The sequence below is a fragment of the Stegostoma tigrinum genome, chromosome 11 (genome assembly GCF_030684315.1).
Source record: "Stegostoma tigrinum isolate sSteTig4 chromosome 11, sSteTig4.hap1, whole genome shotgun sequence".
NCBI classification, from domain to species: domain Eukaryota; kingdom Metazoa; phylum Chordata; class Chondrichthyes; order Orectolobiformes; family Stegostomatidae; genus Stegostoma; species Stegostoma tigrinum.
Genome location: NC_081364.1, coordinates 28,401,415 through 28,418,761, shown reverse-complemented (window position 1 = coordinate 28,418,761; position 17,347 = coordinate 28,401,415).

Below are 17,347 nucleotides of genomic sequence, written 5' to 3'. Positions count from 1 at the left end.
AATGAGGACATCTGAGATATACAGGAGTGGAATACCTCATTCTGGGAGCAGATGCGGCGGAGGCAAAGGAGTTGAGAATAGGGGATGGAATTTTTGCAGAAAGGTGGGTGGGAGGAGGAGTATTCTGGGTAGATGTGGGAGTCGGTGGGCTTGAAATGGATATCGATTTCTAGGTGGTTGCCCGAGATGGAGACAGAGAGGTCCAGGAAGGTGAGAGAGGTGTTAGAGATAGTCCAGGTGAATTTAAGGTTGGGGTGGAAGGTGTTGGTGAAGTGGATGAACTGTTTGAGCTCCTCGTGGGTGCACGAGATGGTGCCGATACAGTCATCATTGTAACAGAGGAAGAGCTGGAGTTTAGGGCCAGTGTAGGTACTGAAGAGGGATTGCACTGCCCGCTTCTATCTCCTTCCCAAAATCCACAAAGCTGCCTGCCCTGGTCAACCAACTGTCTCCGCCTGCTCTTGCCCCACCAAACTCATCTCCACCTATTTGGACTCCATTTTCTCCCCTTTGGTCAAGGAATTCCCTACCTACATCTGTGACACCACCCAAGCCCTCCAACTCCTCCAGAACTGCCAATTCCCCAATCCCCAGCACCTCATTTTTACCATGGACATCCAGTCCCTATACACCTGCACTCCCCATGCAGATGGGCCTAAAGGCCCTCCGCTTCTTCCTGTCCTGCAGGCTCATCCACTTAGCTGAACTCATCCTCACCCTCAACAACTTCTCTTTCAATTCCTCCCTCATGGGCCCAAGCTATGCCTGCTTCTTTGTAGGTTACAAGAAACAATTCCTCTTCCGTACCTACACTGGCCCTAAATCCCACCTCTTCCTCCGTTACATGACTGTATCGGAACCGCCTTGTGCTCCCATGAGGAGCAGGAACAGTTCATCCACTTCACCAACACCTTCCACCCCAACCGTAAGTTCACCTGGACCATCTCTAATACCTCTCTCTCCACCCTGGACCTCTCTGTCTCCATCTCGGGCAACCACCTAGAGACCGATATCCATTTCAAGCCCACCGACTCCCACAGCTACCTAGAATACACCTCCTCCCACACAGCTTCCTGCAAAAAGGCCAACCCCTATTCCCAGTTCCTTTGCCTCCGCTGCATCTGCTCCCAGGATGAGATATTCCACTCCTGTACATCTCAGATGTCCTCGTTTTTTAAGGACCACAACATCCCTCCCGCAGTGGTTGAGAATGCCCTCAACCGTGTCTCCCACATTTCCCGCAACTCATCCCATACACCCCATCCCTGCAATAACAATCAAAATGAATCCCCCTCATTCTCATGTACCACTCCAGCAACCTCCAGATCCAACGCATCATCCTCCAACACTTCCGCCATCTGCAATCCGACCCCATCACCAAACACATTTTTCCCTCCCCACCCTTGTCTGCCTTCCGGAGGGACCATTCACTCCGTGACTCCCTCGTCTGCTCCACACACCCCTCCAACCCCTCCACACCCAGCACTTTTCCTGCAACTGCAGGAAGTGCTACACGTGCTCCCATACCTCCTCCCTCACCCCCATCCCAGGCCCTAAGATGACTTTCCACATCAAGCAGATGTTCACCTGCACATTTGCCAATGTGGTATACTGCATCCACTGTTCCTATTGTTGCCTCCTCTACATCAGGGAAACCAAGTGGAGGCTTGGGCACCGCTTTGTAGAACACCTACACTCGGTTCGCAATAAACAACTGCACCTCCCAGTGGTGAACCATTTCAACTTCCCCTCCCATTCCTCAGATGATATGACCATCCTGGGCCTACTGCAGTGCCACAATGATGCCACTCAGAGGTTGCAGGAACAGCAACTCATATTCCACTTGGGAACCCTGCAGCCCAAAGGTATCAATATGGATTTCACAAGCTTCAAAATCTCCCCTCCCCCACCGCATCCCAAAACCAGCTCCGCTCGTCCCCGCCTCCCTAACCTGTTCTTCCTCTAACCTATCCCCTCTTTGCACCTCAAACTGCACTTCCATTTCCTACCTACTAACCTCATCCCGCCTCCTTGACCTGTCCATGCTCCCTGGACTGTCCTGTCTCCTCCCTACCTCCCCACCTACACTCACCTCTACTGGCTCCATCCCCGCCTCTTTGACTTGTCTGTCTCCTCTCCACCTACCTTCTCCCCATCCATCTTCTATCTGCCTCCCCCGTCTCCCAATTTATTTCAAAACCCCTTTCCCTCCACCATTTCTGATGAAGGGTCTAGGCCTGAAACGTCAGCTTTCCTGCTCCTCTGAAGCTGCTTGGCCTGCTGTGTTCATCCAGCTCTACACCTTGTTATCCCAGTTTAGTCTGGCGAGTTGCCTTTTCACCCCATTGAGATTAGCTGTCTTCCAATTTAGAAAGTAAAGTTTTGGTTGTTTCTGGCTGTTCTCCATTGCTAATTTAATTTGAATGATATAATGATCATTCATATTCAGATATCCTCCCCCACTTGGCTCACTTGATTCCCAGCAGCAGATCCAGCAAATTTCCTCCTAGCTAAATATCACTCCCCCTGCTGGACAATCAATGTTACTGACAGTTATATCCTCCTGATTTAGATATCTCGGCTGATGAATTAGATTTCTTCAAATTGACTTAATCTTCCACAGGAAGCCAATGAATAGAAATTAATTAAATCTAACCACTACTTGCAGCTTCCTCAGCATTGAAAGCTTTGAACACTCTCCACATTTGCTATCTATCAACTCCAAGTCAAAATTGAGAACCCTCTGAAAGGCAAGTGCTTGTAACATTGTATCAGAGATAATGGGAACTGCAGATGCTGGAGAATCCAAGATAATAAAATGTGAGGCTGGATGAACACAGCAGGCCAAGCAGCATCTCAGGAGCACAAAAGCTGACGTTTCGGGCCTAGACCCTTCATCAGAGCCTCTGTCAATGCCAATGTCTAGAAAATTCCAGTTGAAGCAGTAACTGCAAACTTTTGGAGATACAGTACTACATTTTCACTACCCTTATATTCAAAATTATTGACTTATTTCACTCCTAAATGGATTAAAATTACATCACAATGCCTCTGAAGTCATTACCAGATGAAATTATTTATCCTTATCTACTCTGTCGTATCATCATCACTTTAAATAAGATAACTACTTAACTTTTAATCAATGGGAATAGAAGCAATGTTTCTCTAATCTGTCATCGTTATTTAATCTTCTAAACCCTGACAGTCTGTTGAACCCAAACTGTACCATTGTGACAGCCAATGCATCTTTCCTGAGGCTCAGTACCTTTGGTGAATTGAAAAAAAAGGCTGAAACTGAAAAACAAAAGAAAAAGCTACAACCAAATGTAACAAAAACAAACAAAAATAACAAAAGGAAAACAAATTAAACCTGTGAGTGAACAACTTTTAAATGTTCTGGATGCAGGTCCATTAGAATAAGTTTGGTTATTCATCCTGGCAAGCTTTTTCTGCCAACATCTGATGGGATCACAGCTGATCTGTATCTCTACCCTGTCCAGCTGCCTTGTCTCTTCATACGTTCATGTCCATGGCTAACAAAGATGTATCAATCTTGCACTTCAAATGATTAAATGAACTAATATATCCTGTTTTTGAATGCAGAGAGCTCCACTCTTCCACCAATTTTTGCATGAAGAAGTGTTTCCTGATTTCTCTTCGGTGGCCTTGGCCCTGATTTTAAGTTGATGTCTCTTTGTCCTGGACTCCTTCACCAACAGAGAAAAAAATTACCTGAAACTACCTGTGTATTCTCTACAACATTCAAAAAAATCAAAGTAGTTTTTATATTTCTATATTCCAGGAGCCTGGTTTTGTTAACATTTTCATCATTTAACCCTTGGAACCCACAAACTTCAATCCAAGATGGTGGTGGAGTAGGGCTTCTGTGTTGGAACTCGTCCACTCTGACCACTTTTGATTTTCTTTCTCTTTTTCTCTTTTTCTTCCTCCTGTATTTTTGTCAACCTACTTAACTTGTCCTGAGCTTGAACGGCTTTGACAGTAACGAGGGGCCAGCACATGTACCTTGAGTGAGCACAGGGCATGGACCTGAAGTGTTCTCAAGCCAGGCCCAGGGTGCGGACCTTGGGCAGGCCACCATTAATCTTGAGCAGGCCCAGGGCAGAGACTTCTAGTAGTCTCAAACTGGGCCCAAGGCGTAAACCTCAGCCGGGCCTACTGTGGACCTTGAGCAGACTCATGGTGTGGACCTCAAGTGGGTCCAGTGCAAAGGAGACTGAGCCCGTACTTACCTTTCCAGTGCAAACAGAGGACCTGGAATCGGCCGCTGCTGCATTGATAGAGGTGATGTCGGCAAGGTAGGTCCAGTGGCAAAAGATGGCACCTGAAGATCAATGACTTGCTTGTTGGTTAGGTCTGGTGCTGACGGCAGCAAAATGGTGATGGAAGGGCATCATGGTAACATTGATGAGGTGGGCCCAGCAGCGATAGTCATAAGTCTGACATTGATTTATCTGGCGCAGAAGACAGCAAGGTGGTGGCAGAGTATTGGCCGAGCAGCAAAAATGGCACCTGAGGATCGGCAATTTCAATGTTGGTTCGGCCCGGTGCAGACAGTGGCAAAGTGGTGGTAGAGGATGGCAGCCCACGTGTCGTTGATGCTGATGAGCTGGCTCAGGACTGGTGGGTTCTCGTTAAGCTGTATCTTTCTTTAAGGTTTTGGAGTAGATCTGTAGCTGGTGTTGTGGGTGTTGAGTCTGTTTGGCTCACCGAGCTGCTTTGTTGTTCCACCGATGTTTCGTTACCGTGCTTGGTAACATCCTCAGTGCAGTCTCCAATGATGTGTTGGTATGTATTCCTGCCTGGTTTTTAAACTCTGGGGTCCGTTGCGATGGGTTGCCTCACTTCGGGTTTCCTCTGTAGTGGAATGTATATGGGGTCGCGTTCAATGTGTTTATTAATAGCATGCTTCGTGGAGTGCCATGCTTCCAGGAATTCTCGTGCTTGTCTCTGCCTAACCTGTCCCACGATCTTGGTGTTGTCCCAGTGGAAGTGGTGGTTCTCCTTATCCATGTGGATTGAGATGAGTGAGTATTGGTCGTGTCTTTTTGTAGCCAGTTGGTGCCCAGGTACTCTTGTTGCTGGTTTCTTTCCTGTTTGTCCAATGTAGTGTTTCTCACAGTCTCTGAAGGGGACCTTGTAGAAGACATTGGTCCTGTCCATGCTGGGTGGGTCTTTAGTTCGGGTGAGCATTTGTCGTAGGGTTAATGTGGGCTTGTGTGCCACTCTGATGCCGAGCGGCCGTAGGAGTCTCGTGGTGAGTTCTGACATGTTCCTGATGTAGGGAAGTGTGATGAGTATGTCAGGGTGTGTAGAATCTTTCTGATGCTAGTCCTGTCGGCATCTTCTGACCCAGTTCTTTGGATATCCATTATCCTTGAATACTTGGAAGAGGTATTCCTCCTCCTCTTGGCGTAGTTCTATGTTGCTGCAGTGTGTTGTTGCCCTTTTAAATAGTGTTCGCATGCAGCTTCGTTTGTGTGTGTTGGGATGGTTACTATTGAAGTTCAATACCCGGTCTGTGTGTGTGGCTTTTCGGTGTACATCTTTCTTATTACTTCCTGAGTCTTAAATTATTCAAATTGGCGCCATTTTGTGGCAATAAATGAAAGCATTTTACAATATTTAATATATTCCTACTGTAACATACATGTGTTGACAAAACCAAAAATCAATATTAAAAATAGTATTCTGTGAATCTGTGCTCCACTCGTTCCAAAGCAGCTGTATTCTTTTGAAAGTCCAGGGTCCAGAGCTGCTGCTGTATTCCAGATGAGTATTTTCTAAAGCTGTAGCAAAGCTTCCTCCACTTTATATTCAAGTTGTAAAAATGAGCATTTTAATACATTTTGATTCTGTTTTGCACATGATTATTCCATTTTAGCAATTTGCACATAGATCCCTGAATCTGTTTGGACATCCACCCTTCCTTGCTTTATACCATTTGATAACTATTCTGATCCATCAATTTTGATCCAAAAAGGATGACCTTGTCCTTAAACTTCCTTAAATCCATCTCCCAAAGTTTACTAAGTCACCTAATCTATAAATGTCTCTTTGTAATGCTGTGCTTCCAAAGACACTGTTTATTATCATTGGCAAATTTGGATATATGAATCTCTGTTCTAGTTATTAATTATACTGAAGGGTTTTAGGTCCCAGCACAAATTTTTAATCACTTCCTTCCAATTCAGATATGTATCTGCGCTCTTTCACATCTTTGGTCTAACTGATCTCCTAACCAGCCATTTGTCATCAATTCCATAAATTATTGAATTGTAGCCAACAGTCTCTTCAGTGGAATGTTACTGAATACCTTCTGGGAATCTATATAAACCACAGTGGTAGGTATTCTTTTTCTCATGCTTTAGTTACTTCTTCAAAATACTCAGCTATGTTTGTGAGACTTAATGTTCCTGTTACAAATCTATGTTGTCTCTCTCTAGCCAGCTCAAATTTCAGTCACTTTGTTCTTAATTATAGATTTCAGTAATATCCCACAGTATTAGACTAACAGGGCTATAATTTCTTGGTTACTGTCTCTCATCTGTTTTTAACGACACAGTTACAAAGCTCTCCTACTCCTTAGATCACCAGTATTCTTTACACCATTCTGTGCACCTTCCCATCGGTTCAAATTATTTCACTTGCAGTAGTTGCATTTCTCTTCTATCACTGCACCAAATTATTGGTAGATGCAAATATAGAGGAGAACCATGTATATTTTTAAACTTTGTTTTGAGTCTTTAACAAGGCTCGTAAACTAGCCAGTTACCTGTTGATCCAAAATTGCGTGTTGTTGCTTCTAAAACAAGCCATTTTGTAAAACAAACAATTATGTTTCTGTTCAGTTTCTACTTAGAGATTTTTTTTGCTGGATATTTTTCTTGTAGCTGCTACCTATTGCATTGGTCAAACAGTTGATTTCATTACTGGAGAAAAACACAAGTCTGTTGATTTATAGATAACAAGGTGTGGAGCTGGATGAACACAGCAGGCCAAGCAGGAGCAGGAAAGCTGACGGTTCAGGCCCAGACCCTTCATCAGAAAATCCTTAGAAGAGGCTTCGCAGTGGGGTTGAATATGTATCTAGGCCCGAAACATCAGCTTTCCTGCTCCTAAGATGCTGCTTGGCTTGCTGTGTTTGTCCAGCTCCACATCTTGTTATCTCAGATTCTCCAGCAACTGCAGTTCCTATTATCTCTGTTGATTTATAGACATTTTTAAGTGATTTGTATCTAACCGAAAACTTTTGAGTAAAAATAACAGCTAATGTTAATAGAAACAAGTTTTTAACATTAAATTGATATTCTAAACATATATTTTTATGAACCCTTCCTGCACTTGATGATTTCTCAATGTTATGGTCCAAACTGAAGCTTTCTACAACTCTGAATGTGAGCTGCCACGGTAGAACATTTGGGTTGAAATTCGTAGTGAGTGTGTGTAACTTGTAAAATAAACTGCAGAAGCAATATTTAGATTAGATTCCCTAAAGTGTGGAAACAGGCCCTTTGGCCCAACAAGTCCACACCACCCTTTGCAGCATCCCACCCAGACCCATCCCCCTATAATCCACACACCCCTGAACACTACAGGCAATTTAGCATGGCCAGTCCACCTAGCCTGCACATCTTTGGATTGTGGGAGGAAAGCGGAGCACCTGGATAAAACCCACACTGACACAGGGAGAATGTGCAAACTCTGCACAGGCAGTTGCCCAAGGCTGGAATTGAACCTGGGTCCCTGGCGCTGTGAGGCTGCAGTGCTAATCACTGAGCCACCATGCTGCCCCAAAAGTGAGACACAATCTGAGCAAGAGGAGGGCATTTTAAAATTGGGCTCCATCAGGGTAAGGATGATTACAGCATGTTCCTATCTGGTCCTTCTTTGTATAGTGTGATGGCCGGGAAGGATGTGTTACAGATAACTGAGTTTTTCGGGCGTGGTTATCACTTGGAATGTTTCTTTGTGACAGTCTGTCTGTTAGTACAGACTAGTAGAGGATTTATTCACTATCATGGGAGCTGGATGTGACAGGGTGGGAGTTACAGTGTCATAGACAAACATTTTATGGTCTCATGGGGATGATTACAGAAAGTGATGGTGGGAAGGACCAGGGTCAATAGTTTCATTGGGCCCTTGCTAGTTAGGGGCATAAGGAGCAAGAATGTGCAATTCAATATAAAAGTTGATGGGTTTAGCAGAATTGGGAAGAGGGAGAAGAGTGGGTGGGTGGGTGGTGGTTCAAACAGGAGAAAGGGGAAATGATATGGCTGAAGGTTTAAATGGGGCTCTTGGTGCCAGACAGGAAGACAGTTGACAATATTGGCCCTGACTGTGAACGTGAAGGATGCCATTTTTCTGCAAGGAAGCTGCACTCACACGTGCTGTTGAAATGGCAATGGATGGATGGAGTTAATGCTTAGGATTTTTAGACAACTGAAATGGAATCTGTTAATTATGAGTCCATTGCAAACAATACTCACTGAACCATGCCCAATGAGCCAGCATTGCTCCAGGACTCATGGCATCCCATTCTAATGAGATGCCATGAGATATTGGAGCCACAGTACATAGTGGGCTGATTGGCATCTCGTAATGTCTATCTCACGATACCATTCACAGTTGTGGACACCACCGTGGAGGAAGGGAGAGAGATATAATTCTTGAGGAGCTCAGGTGGAGGAGAGCAACAGTCTCCAGGACTAGAATTTCAGCAATTGCAGCTGGGCATCCATGCCAGACAAGGAAAATGTTATGCTGGTGGTGCTAATGGAGTCTACGTGTATGTAGAGTAGGTTTAATGACAGGACTATTGTGGCAAGTCAAATTGACAATAGTCGTGCTACAACCTTGTTAAAGGGATGTGTTTGGGGACATGCACTGACATGCTTTAAATACCCCAGGCAATACTCAATGTCCCACACACCTAATGAATTTTAGAATTAGTTTTACTATCACATGTACTCAAATGAGTAAATTGAAAATTCTATAAGTCATTTCTTACTGTGCCATCTTCCTTACAAGATCCCTAGGTACAGCTTCTTCAGTTACACTTCCTAGAAAAATGGAGAAGTAAGAAGTCCAGCATTGCACATCTTAGGAATAAATTATAAACTGGAGAAAAGAAAATTTGGTACAATGGTCTTCCAACCCAGTCGTTGCAGGCATCAACCCTCCCATCTGCACCAGGTCTTATCTCTAGATCGCTCCAGGCTCTACATCAGGGTTCATGAGGCCCTGGAATCACCTTGAGACTAAAAGTCCTTACTGAGGCCACGCCAGGCCGAGGACTCCATGCTGGCCCAAGAGACCGCAAGGCTAGGGCGACAGGCTTCCACGCCAGGCTGCTATGCCAGGTGAAGAGGAGGCCTCGTTGGATCTGAGTGGAGGCCGGGAATTCTGAGGCCACAAGGTCGTGGGCTGGGAAGTCAGAGGCTGCAGGGGTACCAAGATCGTGGGGTTGGAGGCTGGAAGTTTCAAGATTGTGAGGCCAAGAAGAGCGAAGAATAGAAAAAAAAGGCCAAAGAGAAAACAAAAGCAAACGGACAGAGCAGCCAAGCTCCAGCTGAAGCATCCCACTCTGCCACCATCTTTGACTATTAAATGCGAGGAACTGTCTCTGAGACCAGGAAGGATGAACCTCACAGGTGGATATCACAGAGGAAAGGAGGCTCGATGTGAAAAAAAAAATGCTTTAGAGCTTTACAACAGTGCCAAGGGGCAAGGGGAAAACCTCAAAGAGAGGGATGATTATGTATCAGTGCACTGTATTCACAGAATTCCAGAAAGTTGCACCAGTCTGATTACATAACAATACTAACCCTTCTTCTGGCTTTCTTACAGGTGAGAAGGAATCAGTGCGGGTAGGTAGAGAGGTAGCAACAGCAGCCACGGGCAACAGACCAGCCCACTGATAGACAAGATCCCAGTCAAACATTGGCCACAACAACAAGAGAACCAGAGCAGCAATCTCGTGGATTGAGCTTACCACTTGTTTTGAATGACTTCCATCTTGAAAACCAGGCGTCAAAATCAAACATGCTCCATGGGCACCACTACATAAGCCCATGTCCACAGACCTCAGCAATCAAAAGTTGCCAGCCTCTAAGAACAGTCATGGCATATCTCTGTCCCACTTACAGGACACTTTGGTGCTTCAGTGCTGCATCTTGGGTTGCAATGGCAACTATCATTGTAATGCTGAAGCAAGGACACTGTGTATTCAGAAACATGCACCCAGCTCATGGACCGGTCTGTATCACCTGTGACTTTACTTGTTGTTATATCACTTACCTACTCTGAACTTACCTGGAAGCTCACAATACTCCTGCTTCACACTGCCTTGCCTTTTTGCACTTTGCCCCCTCAGCCAAGGATACCAGGTTCATACTGCTGCTGTCATCCCCTGACACTTAGCACAGAAGCAAAGCTGGGAAACTTGTCATAATTGTCAGCAGGTTTCAGGCAAGTCCTGTAGGATAGCCTTCACTGAAGAGGTCACAGTAGGTCAACTGCAGTTTCCAATATCTTCCAGGCCCTGCTCAGGGCAATAAGAGTCAGGAATCCCTCCTTGTAAAGGGTGAGAACCTAAATGATGGACAGCACACCACCTGTTTTGACCAGTGTTTCCTTGAATTGTCTTTCTGGCTGTGTGGGCCTGTAACATCTTTGTGCAACAGCGAATTCTGGAATCGGAACGTGGTGAGTAAAAGTGAGTGTGGAAGACACTGCAAGCAGCAGTTGAGTGGTAGAGCATGAGCCTCATTGGGAAGTGGGTACAGTGGCATGGATAGAATGAATGAAGATGGTGGACCCTACTCTGGCAGAGTGGAGACGGACATTAACCTCCTTCCTACAATGCTGTACATTCTCCCTGACTGCTGAGACTGCTTTAACCAGGGTGCCAAACTGTGACAAGGTTGACATCGACATCATGGCTCCACTGCTGGTCTTGGGAGAAGAGGAAATCCTACCTGTGCACAACCCATGCAGAAGGACCTGCAGGACCCTGCCTGTAAAATGGGGACCAATTTACTCCAATCTGAAAGACTGGGGAAAACAACAGGAACCATGCAGGGCTGTTCTGAATGACAGTTATTGTCTGGGTATGTAATGAGCTTTTAAAGACAATGCAGGTTGAAGAGCTGCCAGTGCATTCTGAGATATCTACTGACTAGTGAGTTGGCGTGGGAACAATTCATCATAAGATGAGATGGAAATCAGACATAAGAGATGGCAATCAATTGAGTAGGCAGTCAATGAGGCAAGTTTGGTAAGATATGGAGAGAGAAGCTGCTAGACCAAGCAATGAAAATTCCTCCAAAAATCTCAACACAACTTGACCAAAGAAAATAAGAAGAAACACCTTGGCAATTTCTTTTAAAATCAGTTTTGAAGCTTGACTGGATACTGAATGGAGCTTTGCATTATGGAATTTTACTTATTTTAGATTTTTTTGCGATCCAGCATGGTTAATAACAGGGCCTCAAAGGATTTATAATGAGTTCTGGAATTTGTGTTTTTAAGCTTTTGGGAAATGCCCATGGCTGAGAGAGAGACAAAAGACTTTTAGTTTCACTTTAGTCCTGTGAATTCTTTGGAACAGGATGGTTGTCTCGAGCAGTGTTCCCGAGAAGGGAGGATAGATGTAATGAATTAGATTACCTTGGAGCAAAGGAATAGCACAAGTCACAGATCAGAACTGTTGGCATATAAAATCCTGAAGAGCTTACTTCATGCTGAGTTCAGTAAAGCTCAGACATGTAGTAGCTCCAGGAAGATCCTATTGCAGTTTCAGTATAAAAGTTCAAGTCATAAGTGACTTAAACCTACTGAGGAGTTAAGCACAGGGACTCTGGTGTAAATATTGTGAGAGTGGTATTTGGTAACAGTACAAGGGAGGTGTTTTAGATAATATACAACAGCTGTTCAGTTTCTTTTCAATTTAGAAAAGAGTGCTTTGGGGTTTATGGGACTACTCTGTGTTTTTGAATTTGTATCATATATCTATCTTACCTTTGTTCCTTTTGTAGTAAATTTCTGTTTGTTGTGAAGGCAAAATCTACAGCATTGTTTGCTTATGTCTCAGTGAGAGACCATATTTTTGAGATCAAAACTGATGAAAATATGATCTATCAAGCCACATTTCTGTCTGAGTTCTAATTTGTCCAGTAATAGCATTAGCTGGAACCATAACATTATAAAGAAACAGTTGACCACAGAAGGTATCAGTGTTGATTTCCTTCCCCATAAAGGTTCATCATTCTTATGCAAAAATTTGCCTATAAATTTAATAAACTGAAAGCCACATGATCATGCAAAGAAATCCTAACAAAAGGAAGGGTCACCAGACCAAAAAGGTTAACTCTGTTTTTTCCTTCACAGATACCGCCAGACCTGCTGAGCTTTTCCAGCAACTTTGTTTTTGTCACAGCATCCGCAGTTCTTTCAGTTTTTACAAAGAAATCCCAACTTGCTCATAAGCAAGGTGACATCCAATTAGACTTGCCTCTGGATTTTCACTCCATATGGAAGATTCTACCCAAAGACCGGGAAAGAAAGATGGGAAAAAGTGGAAGATAAAGACATATAGAGAAAGTAATGAAAGTAGAGGAAGTAATCTCCCAATAGTCCTTAAAAGTGAAGGATAGAGATCCCACATTTGCAAATCTAAGATTTCAGTGCCAAAGAAAATATTTGTCATCAAAAAAACCAGGCTGACAGCATGGTTAAGAATTTGCTTACTTTTGAATGGACAAGCCCTAACTTTTTCTGGTGTGCTTAGTGAGTATGTAATGAGTAAGTGTCACAATGTCATGTCCTTCATGTGCGTTGATATCAAATCTCTCATTGAGGTACTTGTGTAGCAAAGCTTATGCAGCTGGACGAATCAAACAGCAATTTCCTTATTTCCACAGAGCATTTACTGACTGATTTACTCCTCAATAATATGATATTAAATAGCCTCATCATTATTCCTATCACAAAATCAGGGCCCTTAACATACTTTCTTTTCTTGACCCAAAGAGTCAAGATCTCAATCTATCCTCTCTGTTCTTCCATTTTCACAGATCATCCATTATAAAATATATTATCATGAAAACCAGCTATTGGCACTTGCAACACCTTTATTTTCATATTTCTTGAATAATTGAATTTAAAATTATTGGTCTAATGTAACACTTATGTATATTTTTCCTGACATTCTCTTCACCACAGACATCTTCACTTCAAACTACCTCTAAATTTTCTATATATACTCCAAAGCACCAAGCACTATGCAATTTTTATGAAATGCCTTAATTTTGCTACATCCTAAGTTTAATATTATCTTTGTTTCCTTTGTTATCTTCTCATGAAACTATGCCTTACAGGGAACAAAACTGCACAGTACCTACTGGTATCTTGCCCAAATTATCATTTTAAATGTGGAAACCTGGACAGCATGTGTTCACAGTGTTCAACCAAAGTGACACAGTATTCTGTGTATTCCCCCCTTTATCAATTTCCACATGAGGTTTTTTTTCCCAGAAAGGACAATGCAATAGCGATGAGGAGTGAGAATCATTATCAATTCCTCTTCATGGTCAATTCCTCTTTCCCCACTACATAAAAATTCTTATTGTAGTTAAAGATGACAATTTGAAGCTTTCTATGTGTATGGTCAAATGCAAAAAGAATGAATTAATTTAAGTACTGAGCCACATTTTCGGGAAATCTTGCTTTAATATGGTGCACATAATTATGTTTCACATGTTAGGACACAACCTTCTGCTAATGGATTTTTTTCCCTGAAAAGTAGAAATGAAATTATAGTGTAAATGGAATAATTACATGCTGCATACTTTTCTTTGTGTCATGTGTCTTTTGCACTGATAAAATATATGTTATCATTTGAAGTATAGCCTTTGAGTCTGGAACAGTTGTTGCTGAGATACTGTGAATTTGCTGAATACTTCATTCAAGGAGGTTCTTTAATGCACAATATACGAGTTGTCTGTAGGTCCAATAAGGATGATACAAACCAAAAATGGTAAAACTGAAATACACTTTGAAAGTCTGCAACTCCCTCTCTTAAACATTACAATAACAGCTGAAAGGGCTAATCTTGTCACCAGTTTTACTTAACAATATATCAACAAGCTAAAGTATTGAGACGGAGGAAAACTTTAGATGAACTGGCATGGTATGATGTGATTTAATTTATCCCTTCTTCTTGATAACATCTCCTTGGCTCCAGGATCATAGTTCCCCTTCACTGTTAAAAATAGCTGTAAACACATAATTACATGATGGTGTGAAAATGCTAGCTTCATTGATTTAATTTGGAGCTGTGGATATGCAATGAAATGCAGAAAACATGTTACTATTCCCGTAAAAGACTACTCATAACACAAATATTTTAATGTAAAAATATAGAACTTCCAGAAGTAAACTTTTCAGTATAATCTTTGCATTTTCTTTAGAAGTCTCTGATAATAGCTAAAAGGCAATCCGACCTGTAAGCTTTATTTATAACCCTAAAACCAGGACAATAGACTTAAATGTTTCTTCAAAAAGAAAGATTGGACTGAAGAAAGGCTTTGAGTCCATCAAGCTAATCCTTTGTATGCATTTTTTTGAGATGGAGTCTCCCTAGTGTGTTCTTCCCTGGAGTCTAGGTTCGACAGAATCTTGTGAGGACAGCCTACATCCAAGAAAGGAGTTAATTGAAATGGTTTTAGCATCTTTGGTGAAATCTTAAACTTTGCATATACTATTGCCAGTATAAAATTATTTTCTATTCTTCATTTTTTTTTAAGTATGATGACTTCCAATCACTTGTGGGTTGTTAGGCTGTCTTTCTAAAATCCAATCTTTGATGAAACACAACTTTCTCCTCCTCAACACTAGAAAGATTGAAGCTATTGTTTCAGCCCCCAATACAAATTCTGTTCATTTGCTATTTATTCCATTTTGAACTTTGATTTCTTAAGTTTCATTAACTGTGATTTCATCAAACTGTGAAATTTTTACGGAAGCATTAAACCTTTCCCCTTGCTTGATGGAAGTGAGCTATGTGAGTGATTAGGAGGCATCGTGCAGTTGTACATACTGACCAAATGCCACTTTGTTCATACAAACCTTTACATCAAATGAAAGTGATAGATTGCCCTGCATCAACCTCAGTACTAGAGGTGACATAGAAGTGCCCTGTCCCTTTCAGCCCTGCAACGTATTAACCCATTAAATCCTCAGACCCCCATAAAAAAGGATGCTGCCTTTTTCTCCACAGTAAAGATCGCCTAAAGCCTGAATAAAACTGATGTGTTTTCCTTCACTATTTGCTGTAAACAATGGTTGTTAAGCAGTAAGTTGAAGACTTTTTAAGTTGTAAAGCAGATACTCTAGACTGCTTGCTGGTAAATGAAAGTACCTGAAGAAGAGAAATTGGGAATGAGCAAATCCTGACAAGGAAAATGGATCATCTCAGTGTTTATTGCTTCACTCAATCAACACGAAGATTGAAGTCACCCCTATTTATTCTTTTTACATGTTCCTATTATTTGTTGATTTACAGCCTTTATTGTATACAGTTCTGATCACCTCAATGAAGGAATGATGTGATTATACTATTGTGGATTCAGAGGAGATTTTTAAGAAAGTTTCCTAGACTGGAGAGGATTTTAGTTATGAAAAAAGATAGGATGGGCTAGTGTTCTTTTATTTATCACAGCTGAGATGTATGGTGATCTAATAGAAGTGTATAAAATTATGAGAGATCTTGATAAGAAAGTCCTATTCCTCCTGGTTGAGGGATCTGTAATCAGGGGCAAGGATTTAGGATGACACAGAATTCTTTTTACCCAAAGTGTGATGGAGATCTGGAACTCACTGTCTGAAAAGACGTTCTTAACACATCTTAATTTATTCTGAAACATATATCCACCTCTTCCTCTCCCTAATAGCAGTGAATATGTTTGATGATGATTACACAGTATTCAGTTCCATTCACAACTCCTCATACACTGCAGCAACCCAAGCTTGCATGCAGCGCAATCTGGGCAACCTTCAGGCTTGGGTTGATAAAAGGCAAGTAATATTCATGCAACACAAATTCCTGGCAATGATCATGTCTAACAAGAAAGAATCTAGTCACCTGCTCTTGATATTCCAAAGCATTGTCATCTCTGAATCCCTCATCATAAATATCCTAGGGATTACCATTGACCTGATGCTTAACAAGGATAGTTATATCAACACTGTGTTGACAAGAGTGGATCGGGGCTCAAGAAAGCCGTGGCAAGTAATTCACTGCCAGACTCACTAGTGTTTGTCCACTGTTGACATGACATCTACAGGATTGTGATCCAGCACTTGCCTGGATGACCGCAACTCCAAAAACACTCAAGGAACTTGACATCAATCCAGTGTCAAATGAGCCTGTTGATTGGCATCTTATCTACATCCACAAAAATTCACTTCTTCCACTACTGGTGTATGGTAACAGCTGTGTGTAGCACGTACAAATGCACAACAGAAACTCAATAAAATTCCTTTGGTAGCACCTTTCAAACTTGCCACCTCTATTTTCTAAAAGGATGAGGGCAGGTGATAGAGGAGTGGGTGGATGTAAGAAATGGAGAGAAGAAGACTCTCGTCAGTGTTGTCTATAGAAGCCTAACAGTAACTGTTCATTGGGACAGAGAATAAGTAAACAGTTAATGAGAGCATATCAAAAAAGCAATACATTAATCCAGGGTATCATTAATCTTTATGCTGGTTGGGAAAACTAAATTGGCAGAGGTAGCCATAAGGAAGAATTCATATAATTTATTAGTGATGGCTTTCAAGAACAATTTGTGATGCATCCAACCAGGAATCAGTTTAAATTGGATCAAGGGGATTGGCTTGGTCGGTTGGTAGAATGGCTGGTTTATGATACAGAGTGATACCAACGGCATGGATTCAATTCCTGCACAGGAATAAATGATCTTAGAGTAAGAAAACCCCTAGGAAACAGTGACCATAATCTGGTGAAATTAAGCATTCAGTTTGAGTGTGAAAAGCCTTCATTGGAAACAATTGTTCTGACTAAAATAAGGGTGATTATAAAAGAATGACAGCAGAGTTGGCTGGAGTAGACTGGGAAAGGAGTTTGAGATCAAAGACAGTTGATGAAAAATGGCAGATGCTTCAGAAAATAGTCCATTAATTCAATAGTGAGGAAGAAAGGGATAAGCTAATTTTTGTTAATCAAGGAAGGTAAGGATAATATCAGCTGGGAAGAAAAAACACATGATATGACAAAGATTAGTGGTAAAACAAAGGATTGAGTATT